At 40.8% G+C, this 12,225-nt stretch overlaps 1 protein-coding gene across 4 annotated transcripts in view; it reads right to left on the reverse strand.

Annotated features, from left to right (window-relative positions):
* The window catches only part of DIRAS2 (DIRAS family GTPase 2), a 155,030-nt gene that overhangs the window by 20,300 nt on the left and 122,505 nt on the right, over positions 1 to 12,225 (reverse strand). The window lies entirely within an intron of this gene.

The following is a 12,225-nucleotide window of genomic DNA, read 5'->3' on the forward strand; positions in this document are numbered from 1 at the left end:
CTTCCATGCCTCTAGCCCAATGTCAGGTACATCAGAAACACTCAGCACATACTGATTATTTGCTGTGGAAATACATTTTTGTGTGTGTGATCCAACAAAGGAAAGTTGTAGCAGCAAAGAGAATTCAACTATAAAAAAGTAAATAAAGTGTTTTGAAAAACTCTACTTAAAACCACTCAAAGGTTGGCAATGGCAATTGAAATAAAAACTTACGCAAAGATATGTGATAACATGATAGAAACAGAACGAGAGGTGAGTTTACGGCATCATTTATCACTACACTATTGCAGAAAAGATCTTGAAGCCAAAAGTAGGCGGGAGCTACTGGATAGCATGCACTTGGATATGTTATTTTTCATTTATAAAAATCAGACTTTTAAAATACAATAGAATCTTTCCAATACTTTACATGGAGATGTGCAGCAACCATGAAAATATTTTCTATCACACAATGGTTCGCTAGTTACTCTGAAGCAAAAAAAAAAAAAAAAAAAAAAAAAGAGTTGCAGAACTAATATCAAAGTGCATATTTTTCTTTTATACAAAAAGCACTGTTCTAAGTTTATTGATGTTTTCTACTAGGTAGGTCTTCAGTAGCATGCCATATAGCAGAGCAGGTATTTTCCAAAAATATGCATACTTTCTTCATCCCTGTAATTTAAAGGTGAGAGACACAGTACCTGCTTTGGAAACCTAATCATCCTATAGAGACAGCATTTTGGAAAGGGACATATAAAAATGATTCCACCCTTACATGAGATAGCCCAAAGCAATGTAAATGTGTCCTTAAAATTAACTCTCCAATCAGCACAATTAAGAACCTGAAAATCAAATTTAAAAATTAATTTTAAAGGCCGTCCAAATGCAGGATTTCTTTGAGTGTGGAACCATCTGACAAAAATACATGAATAAAATGTATTTTTATTACATATCAAAAATATGTAGTGAGCATCAAAGATGATGAGAGACCAGGGAAGGACTCCCTGAAAAGTTGATATGTTAGCAAAAATTTGAGACAGGTAATGGCATGAACTCTGTGGAAACCTGTGCTGTGGGTGGTGGGGTTCTTCTGGCAGAGAGAGCAGCAGGTGCAAACACAGATGCTTGTCCAACATGCTCAAGACACATGGATAAATTCTTGGATGGAGAGAGAAAAGCAGATGAGGTCAGCAAAGTAAAGGGGCCGGGACAGGCAGGTCATGTAGAGGGAAAGGTAAGCACAGGGAAAGGTCAACTTTTATTCTAAGAAGAACAGGAGACAGCTGGAGGGTTTTGAGCAGAGAAGCGATAGGGTGGAACCTCCATTGCAGAAGTACCCCTTTGAGGGCCTGCAGGCCAAGGTCGGGAGTAGAGGCAGGATTCCAGTCAGAAGCCTCCAGCAACAATCTTGATACGTGCCAAGGGTGGCTTGTACCAGGGTAGAGGCAGCAGGAGAGGTAGATCAGCGCCATCACTGCAACTAGCTCGTCTGTGAGAGAGCCCACACCCTATCTTTGCTACTCTTCCTTCGCTGCTACTCTACTCACTCAGTCAGTGGGGGCATCTGAGATGCCATATCATTCATATACCAGCACCCCCAACTGCACACCCATGGCCAGGACCTCTCCCTAAAACTGCCGGCTCATATAACCCTCTCCTGCCTCAACATCTCCACCTGGGTGCCATGCACACATCCCAAATAGAACATGTGCAAGTCTAAACACCCTGTTACACCTGAAACTGCTCCCCTACAGTTTTATTTGCCTCAGTCATAGCAACATTATCCCTCCAGTCATCCAGGCCAAGAACCCTGGAGTCCTCCTTACCTCCTCTTGTTCTCTTATTCTTCAAGTCCACTCCATCAGCAAGGTTTGTCAGTGATATCTTCCAAACTCTTCCAGACCCCATCATAAATCACCTTCTCCATTGTTAGCAGGCTCTCCAGGCATTATCATCACTTACCTGGAGGACTACAGCAGCCTGCTGGGTGATCAGTTTGCCTCAGGCCCTGAGCCACTCCAGTCAATTCTCCACTCAAGCTGCAGGACACGTCATTCCTATGCTCAAAACCCTCCATCATCGGCCCTATCTCCCTGAGAGTAACAGCTAAGGGGCTCTGCTCCACACCTTACCCTCATTCCCACCATTATCCCCCAGCTCACTCAATTCCAGCCACGTTAGCCTCTTTGCTCCTGGACTCACCTGGCATGCTTCTGCCTCAGGACCTTTGCCCTGGCTGCTCCCACTACCCAGACCCTCTTCCCCCAGGTAATCAAAGGCCTCACTTTCTTGCCTCCCACCGGCCTATGTTAAAATATCACCGGCTCAATGAGAATTTCCCTGACCACCCTATCTCAATTTTCAACCCTATCTTCAACCCAGTAGTCTGTGGCATCTTCCCACTTTATTTTCTCCAGCGCACATTTGCTTTAGAACATAGTATGTAATTTCCTTTTTTAAAAAATGTGTGTTTACTTCCACTATATTAAAAGCTCCTTAAGGGCTTTTTGTCTGTTCCATTCATTCCTGTCTCCCAGTGCTTGAACACTGCCTGGCCCATAAGAAGTGTTCAAGAAGCATTTGTTCAGTGCATGCATGAATCTGTATTTTGCTTCTAATGAGCACACTGGGAAGGGCAGGCTAAGCAACTTGCCTCGGGCAAGAACAACGTGAGCAAAGATCTCTGGCTTCACCTCTACTTTGCTGTGACATATGTTTCTGTGGGCTGGGCAGGATCTCAGATGGGGCTTCCAGGCTGCAACCACAGAGCACTAGTGCAGAACATGTGCTATTTCACTGACAGGGCAATGTTGCTACTTGGTGATATCCATGGCTCTCTGTTGTAGATGGATTAATGAAGCCAGACCCAGACCATGTGCCCCAGGCAGGCCCTGGGGAGGGAGACAGCACGGAGCCTTTCACTTCCTGGAAGGAGAGTGCCACCGTGGGTCGCCAGGGGAAAGCCATGTGAGGCAAGTCTGGAAAAGAGGCCATGCTGACATCACATGCGGCTTGTAGAGGGCAGAGGGCAGCCACTGAAGGGGCCCTGGCTTCCTTGTCAAGTGGACAATTTGGTCAAAAACAAAGGCAGCTTGGGCTAAGGTGAGAGCAGAGGAGGCAGAAAACAATTATGGTGACATCAACAGCAACTAGTGATGGGTCTGTGGGAAAAAGGGTTGAGGTAGAGTGGAGGAGAAGGAAGCATCAGAGAAAACTCAAGATTTCCAACTTACAGAACTGCATAGCTAGGATGAGATGATTTGTTGAGAGAATCCTGGACAAAAGACAGGTTTTAGGGGAGGAATCATTGGCTTAATTTTCAGGATGCAGCCCTCCAAGTGCCTTTGGGACAGTCAGGGGCTCACATCAGGTAGACAGGTGGATACATGCCCAGGGCTAGCTATAGCATCTGGGATAGGAATGCACATTTGGGAGCTACCTGCATTGAAGTAGGGATGGAAGCCAAGTGTGTGGATGAGATGGTTTGCAAGAACAAAGAGAAAGGAGTTGATGACTTGGACACGGCCTCAAGAGACTCCATAATTTGATGTTTGGTAAAAGCAGTGGATCTGCTTTTGTGAAATGGCACTAAGAAGTGAAGTCAAATGAGAACTGGCGATTGCCCACTGGATGCAAAGCAATGCAAGTCACTGGTGAATCGGCAAGAGGCATTTCAGTGGCACCACAGGGTAGAAGAAGATTGCAGTGGATTGAGAAGTGAGCATAAAATGTAGAAACTGAGATAGGCAGCTTAGAAACACTTCCTGAGACTTTGGTTGTGAATCAGAGGAAAGATTGTGAATTGGTGGCTACACAGTACACAGTTTTGATTTTTTAAGTTTTTAAACATTAATTTTCAAATACAGATATATAGACATGTACACATTTTAAAGAGAAGGTAACGGCTGAATTTACTAGCAAGATCAAATGTTAGTTCCTGCTGAGGGCCAAAAGGAAGTGCTATGGTCAGAGTGAGGAGGCTCCCTCTGGTCCCCCTAGAAATGCAAGAGTGTCCAGTCCTGAAAAGGTCCTCCTGTGCCTGTGGAGCATAAGAAGAGTGATGGAAAAAGAGTGAAGTGACCCTGGATGAGATCTGAACATGAGGTCAGAAGGAAGACAATGAACCAGGGGCCAACACCCTTGCTGAGTGAAGAACAATTTCCAGGAGGTCAGAAGAGAGCAAGGGCATATAGTAAGGACCTAGGAGCCATTAATCAATGAAAATTTATCTGTGTCTGCTCCATGGTGACCAGGCAGGTTAGCAATAGGAGGGAATAGTTACCAGTGTGTCTAGAATCCAATGATCAATAACCTCATACAGTCCTAATACCTGAGGAGCTCTTGGCAGGCTTCCAGTCAAGGCCAGGATGCCCAGGATCTTTACACAGATGAACAGCTCAAGGCTAGAAAAACAAGAATATCAACCAAGACATGTTCTTTCATATTCAAAACCGTATGAATTCAGAGTCAGGAACTCCTATGGGGAGATGAGTGCAGTCAACAGAGGAAAGGAACATTGGCGAAAGGAGGAAAGTGGATTTAACCAGATAAAAAATAGAGTCCCAGTTGGTCCAATGAAAACAGAAAGATGTATAGGAGAAAATGGAACATTTTAACATTCATTTGAGAATGTGAGCTCTCTCGTAAATCAGAAAGGGCTGAAGCTGAAGCCAGAATTCCATCCAGAAATAAAGTACAACTCTAAGACAATGGGCTTCGTGCCAAGTTATAAAAGAGAGGAATAAACCTGAGACACTGAGAAAGGGAACCACTCAAATATTCATCACCCAAATATAGCAACCACCCAAACAGCCTGAACCCTTATTACCTAGCTAGAATCCAGAGGTTCTAGGCAAGCTTCATCTTTAAGACACCTTTTGATTTACTTAGCTCTTAGTAGCCCCGTTTTACAGATAAGAGAACTGAGGCTCTGGATGGTTAAAGTCACAGAGAATTGTTGCACAACTAGTGACAGAATCCACATTTGAACTCAAGTTTAGGTAAGCCCAAACACACATGGAAGAGGAGCAGACAATCACAAGAGCCTAGGGGACCAGAAAAATGGTCTAGGCTTCAGTTAAAACAAGGAAGCTCTGGATGAACATTTCATGCCATGCAGGTATCTGGGGACAGAATCTTCATATACATTTTAGTGCACCTAGGCATAGTAATCATAGCTAATCTGGGAAGGCACTCAAACCAACCCAAATTAGTAACAAATGAACAAGGAGCGCTGGATTCTAAACTGTTGCAGAAGGAAGCCTTTCAGACTAACCTAAAATATTGCCAAGCAACTTTGAAACTTATAAAATATTCATTTAAAAAATGCAATGATGATGTTAGGCAGCTTATAATGGATAACTGTGTATGTTTTCTGACACATCAAAAATGTTATACATGCTTCATATAAGGTCCACACCAAAAGCTGAACTCTGAACAACTACACCACGAGGTCAAGAAAACACGTGTTTGGAGGAAAATATGGGTTATACTTACATCATGGGATATTTAATTCATGATTTCAATGTAGCCTTAACAGTAGGGCCAAAAGTGTCCTCATAAGCCTGACCAGAGAAGGCCCAGGCCATGGGAGAATAGAGTCAGAATAAGGAGTCTCATTTGTCAGTCTTTGCCAGTCTTAAGAGAAGGTAATGGAAGATAAGATGATATTTAGTATTTACATGTCTTTCAATGCTGGGGTAAAAGACTCACAGTTTCTAATTAGTATAAGTTTCCTATTTAGTACAAGTGCCACAACCAAGAGATCTGGGTTCCATCTGCAGTCTCAGGATTGCAGGGCAAGACCCTTCTGCCCTGAACATAGCTTCTGTTTCCATAATGGAAGTGGAACAACTTCAGTGGAATCTGGAATTGTCCTAAAGGATAGAGAATACGACTGAATATTCTTTTTGTTGTTGTTGTTTTTTGAGACGGAGTCTCGCTCTGTCGCCCAGGCTGGAGTGCAGTGGTGAGATCTTGGCTCACTGCAAGCTCCACCTCCCAGGTTCATGGCATTCTCCTGCCTCAGCCTACCGAGTAGCTGGGACTACAGGCGCCTGCCACCATGCCCGGCTAATATTCTGTAATTTTTTAGTAGAGACAGGGTTTCACGGTGTTAGCCAGGATGGTCTCGATCTCCTGACCTCGTGATCCACCCGCCTCAGCCTCCCAAAGTGCTGGGATTACAGGTGTGAGCTACCTGCATTGAGGTAGGGATGGAAGCCAAGTGTGTGGATAAGATGGTTTGCAATTATGGTGCCCAGCCCTGAATATTCTTACAGAATGTGTTAACTTAATTGGCTCATTGTTTCACATTAACTCACAATGGCAACTTACTCAACATGATTTTTTTCTCAATCACCAGAAATGGTCTCTTGTCAAAAGCACAAATTGAATGGTAGTGGAACATTTAGCATGTGACTAAATGATTTGAGTGGTCATTGGTAAGGGAGCAGCATTGTGATCAAGTGTTAACAAAATGGTGCATAGTCAAAGAGAGATAGATATCAATTGATAGCTATTTAGTCAGAGAGATAGACAAATACATGGAAGTATGGTATACACAGTGTTTCATGTACAGTTGCTCCTCAACTTACCATGTGGCTACGTCCTGATAAACCCCTCATAAGTTGAAAATATCATGTCAAAAATGCATTTAATACAACTAACCTGCTGTATACCATAGCTTAGCCTTGCCTACCTTAAACGTGCACAGAACACCTTCATTAGCCTACAGTTGGGCAAAGTCTTCTGGCAACATAGTCAATTATAGAGTATCGGTTGTTTCCCTTGGTGATCATGGGGATAACTAACAGCTATGGCTCACTGCCACTGCCCAGCATAGTGAGAGAATATCATAAAATATATCATTGCATATCGCCAGCCCAGGAAAATATCAAAAATTGAAATACACTTTCTACTGAATGTATATAGTAGTCCCACCATTGTAAAGTCAAAACATCATATATTGAAGCATTGCAAGTTAGGAGCCATCTACAGATTTGTTCATATTAGTATATATAGAGCCAGACTGTGTTTTTTAACAGCTTCAGAAGACTCTGCTGAGGGATAAGCTATCATTTATTAACCACTTTCTTGCTATTTTCAGTCTTTTGCTCAATGAATAGCCTTATACATAAATATTTCATGTTTCTGAGTCTATCTGTAGAGAAAACTCCTATAAATGGAACTGCAGAATCAAAGGGTAGGTATACGTCAAATTTGGTAGAGATTGCCTGTTGCTGTTGAAAATTACTACCAAGTTCTCCACCACCTGTCCCATGATGGTGTATGAGTGCTATTTCCCCAAACCTTGCATAGTATGGTGTATTATCAAACTCTTTGATCCCTTCAATTGAAACAAGATGTCTGTTTCTCATTACTGAATTAATTGCATTTACTTAATTTGGGTGGCATTGAGCATCTTTTCTGTTAAAAGTAATTGGTATTTGTATCTTTGAAACCGGTGTGTTCTTGTTCTTTGCTCAGTTTTTAGTAGTTTGCAGGGATGATATTATCTTAGATCAAGGCCATGGCTCTCCAGCTGCGCTTGAAAGATCAGCACTATCCCCTTCACTGGGACCTTGTTAGAAATGCCTGGTCCCCATTGAGTCAGATCAGCTGAATCAGAGTCGCATGGGTTTGAAGTCAGCAATCTCAGGCTTAGCAAGGCCATCAGGTGATTCTGATGCTTACAAAAGTTGAGAACCACTGTCTTTTAAAAAATTAGGCCTCATCTGAAATATGTTGCAAATGTCTTTCCTTTGATGTTATCTATTTTTTATTGTCTTCTAGACAGAAATATAAAATTTCTGTGTATCCAATTTAACAAACTTTTCCTTTTTAGTATTTCAGTTTGAGTTCATCCTTAAAAAGTCCTCCCCTACTCTGAAACTACTAAAAATTCTCCCATATTTACCTCTTCATTTTTTATGTTTAAATATTTGTTACAACAACTTGATTTATTTCTGCATCTTAAAACTATTGTGTATGTGGAGGAATTTAAACTAGCATTTAAAGAATGGAAGAACAAAAAAGAGAGGCACAAAGCATTATATGTAAATCTGGCAAAATTAAAAAAACAGATAAGCACATGGTTTTCATGATATTCAGAGAAATTCAAGTTCTTTTCAAAATCTAGGTTACCCAGCCATTTCTATTATCCAGTAGTTCTATCTCTTCCTGGCTTGCAAACATTTACACAGACCTTACTCAAAAGCTAATGTCAGTTTTACATTTTGTGGTCTGCTCCCATTCATTCTGTAATAAGAACCCGGTGAAGGCCAAAGAGGTCCCAAGAGAGAAGCACAAAGGTAAAGAGAAGGAAGCAAAAGGTTTAGTCAATCCCTTTTTAAGTGTCAGATGATTGTTTTATAGGCAAGGAGGCAATGAAATACTCCATTGATCGTATGTGTGTGTGTGTGTGTGTGTGTGTATGCGTGTAATTGGGGTGGTAGGTAGCTGGGTGATAAGGCTGGGGAGATGAGTCTAAGTTTGTACAAAAATGGCACTGAGCTGGATTTTTTATGCAAATAGAGAGCTGAGTGGACTCCACCTGGATTTGCCCTCGATGCAGAAACCTGGATTCTGATCACTTTTCCTTTTTGTTCAGCATCTTCTAGAGAGAATCTCCCAAACTCAAAAGGCACAAAAGTGCTCCAATAAAACAATCAGAATGTAAGGATGACAGAGGAAGGAAAGCTTCCTCCTTCGGGCTCCTTTGTCTGAGCTCTGATGATTATCTAAAGACGGTAAAGGAGTAAGAGCGTGTGTGTGTTTATTATGGGAAAGCCTAATGGAAAGTTCTTGCCTTCTTATTTTCTCAGAAAAAATAATCACTTTGCAGACATTAATTAGCTTTAGAAAAATATTGCCCCAGATCCTTTTATACAAAACGCTGCCCTCTTTAAGTCTCCTATCATAATTTCTGAGACAGAGAACCATGTGATGGAAATTGTACCCACCCCACGAGCACTCACTGATCATGGAAGTATTCAGGGACTAGATAAAGAAATGGACATATTTTCATTAAGGTCATTAATTTCTGTATTTCAAGAATCCGGTATTCATGGGTCAATTATAAAGCATGAGATTTCACCCTAAACTTTATCTAATGGTGTCAAATAGACACAAACATTGAAAATACTCATACCAGTAAAGCATAATACTAAAAGATCTGTGAAATATATTTTATTGCATAGTGCAGAATAGCCCACTAGCTGTTCATTAGTTTTATAATGGGTTTACTGCTGCTTGTTCAGTAAAAGAAATTATATGAAAATTGAATGACCCATAATGGGACTTGCGGACTAATTGCTGAACTCTGTAATCAAGAATAACGTTGAAGCAAACCCAGGGGGGCAGTACTTCTTGGGATAGAAGTTAGTAGTGGTGCAAAATGATGACGCCCATCAGGCATACCTGTTTCCTTTGTTTCTGCCACAATAAACCCCTAGGCTGTATGCAGGTTGGATCCCCCGTATCTACTCACTGGTTATTTTTCATAGAATCATAGGAATTATTTGATCTAATCCTTTTGTCTTTCTGATAAATAACTAAGTAATAGGTTCAAGACAGCACCACAGTTAATGGCAGGAAAGAGAAGGACACATAACTCACAGCAGTCTGAGATCATTTGTATATTTATTTTTGATAGCGCTTAGTTGGTGATGGTGCCGAACATTTTAGCTTTTAAATTACTGTCAATTGAGTAATGATATATAGCTGTGCTGGACAATACAGTAGCCATCAGCTGCATGGGCTATTGAGCACTGGAAGCACAGCTAATCCAAACTGAGATGTCTTGTAAGTCCTCAGCAGGCATTTAAAAAGATCTTATTAGGATTTTGTATGGATTATATCTAAATGGTCATTTTTTTATATGCTGGCTTAAATATATCATTAAAATTAATTTCAGCTGTTTCTCTTTACTTTTCCATTAGGACATTTTAAACTGTGCACGTGACTCACACATTTCAATTCTATTGTACAGTACTGATTTATAAGAAAACACTTCACTGCATTTAGGAGACAGCTATAAGGAATCTCTTTCCTAAATTTGCCAGTGGCTGAGAGCAAAGAAGGAGAGAATGGGGGAGCATTTGTTTTTAGTACTTCAAAGAGCCCTTCCCCGTCAGTGAGGAGAGAGTTGCAAGCCATGTCATATAATGAAAACTAAAGCACTATTTGACACCAGTTAAATAACTTTAAGTTCATGTTTAAATATGTATGCATGAATTAGTAAATTTAACTCTTAAAAAGCCATCAGCAATTTTGACAACATAACAACCATCATATTCCCCTTTGATTGAGCAGCTGTTTTCCTGGAAAAATCATAACCAAAATCAGTGTCCTACAAATCAGTTCTGCTCTTAAAAAGACATCTGTCCACTGTCAATACTCATACCAGGTAGATAGACTGATGATAGCTAGAGCCAATCCACCATATGAGTGAGAACTGGGAATGGTTCTTATCTGAATTGAAAGTTGCAGATCAACACCAAACACTTTTTTTACTTAAAACAGCTGGCAGGCAACCACTCCACCCCAGACAACTGAATGCTCCTCTTACAAAGAAATTCTCTGGTGGAAAAATGTACGGCATTTGTCATAGGGAAATGATGATTTTGCATAAATAAATAGGTTAATTTTCAACATATCAACTCTGGTCTCCAAATTAGAAGAATGAACAATACTTTCTATTATCACAGACACACTCTCTTTTTGACAAAAGCACCCCAGTTGTTTCTTAAAAGGTTTTAATTTTTCAGTAAGATATGCAGTATTTACCACTGAAATAACACATTTCCAATAGAGTAAAAGTCATGTGTGGTGTATAGGATACGAACAACATACAATAAATACTTTTTTTAAAAAAAAGGTCTCCTCCACTCTTCTCATGAGGAAACTGCTTTGCTAAGAATGCTGGGTTGTTAGACACAAGCTGAAAAGTGACTTCCACAACTTGGCATTTAATCTGTATGTTTTCTGAGTTGCCTCTTAGGAACAACTCTATTAAAGCTGTAACAAAGAAAGATTCTGGAGGTTTCTACAATAACCATGAACACATACTTCCCATCTGCAGGGATCACTGAAGTGTGAGCAGTTCTGTGCCTTGGTATAGACAGCAATTCCCTCTCCTTTCTCCTTCCTTTCCCTGTGCTTGCCCAGGACTATTACCAAATTAAATGCCATATGTTAAATGGGATGAAAATGTTTCCTTGCCACTGTATCTTTTATTTCTATAAAATGAACTGTGTGTCTTCCTGTCCCCAGCCCACAAAGCCTCCTGCGTTTCCAGAGATAGATAAAATTGTGGACAATTTGCAACTTCAGGCAACAACCAAGAAGAAAAAAAAGTATGATTCCCCTACAAATTAGTTAAATTTATTCTAATTTTATCCTCCCCTTTTCTCTCCCTCCCACTCCACCTCCTCAAATCCAAATGCCACTGGAAATGGAGCGCATTGTGACTGATTTGAAATGTAAAATGCTCCAGACTTTTAGCATTACCTAGAAAATCTTCCTTAAAAATAATATTTTTGAAAATTTTTAGTTTGAAGCAGAAAAGTTCTGATATGCTAGACTAGCTTCTCACATCTGAAGGGATCCATTTAAAAGATAACAAGGGCAAATATGTAAAATAAATTCCTAGGGAAGGCAAGCTGTGTCTCTGCACAGTAGGAAGAAACTGAATTCCACCACAATGTTGTATTCCAACATTCAATGGATGTAACAGATGAGTCACAGAGTTTCTAGTTTAAAAGTCTCCCAAACCCACATAGACTGTGAATTGGAGTTTTAAAGAGGAAAAACAGCATTTTTCTAGAGAGAAGGAGAGAGGCAGGTTCCCACACCGCCAGAAGCCAGCACTGCTTTTCAGGCGAGCCTAGGAGCTGTCAGCAGACATTGTCATCTGATGGGAAAACACAGTCTTACAACTAAGGACTGGATGCAGCCCCTTGCCCATCTTCTGCTCTTACAACAAGGAAGCGGAAAGGAGCACATGTAGATATCATGAAACATATTCTTTAAGAAGACAAACAAAAGATTTAGACAGGTCTCAGCCAAGCACATGAAGTGAAGCAGTCGAGGATGAAAGCATGCCGAACCAAACGGCAGTCTCTAGTGTGCTTGGCTTTTTTTCTTACTCTAGACCACATCTTCTTACTCTTTTCCTAAATCCATTAAACTCCCACATTAACAGAAACACCTGCACCGTAGAATTTTCCAAAACGGTAAATCCTG

This window comes from Hylobates moloch, unplaced genomic scaffold, assembly GCF_009828535.3.
Source record: "Hylobates moloch isolate HMO894 unplaced genomic scaffold, HMol_V3 SCAFFOLD_10, whole genome shotgun sequence".
NCBI classification, from domain to species: domain Eukaryota; kingdom Metazoa; phylum Chordata; class Mammalia; order Primates; family Hylobatidae; genus Hylobates; species Hylobates moloch.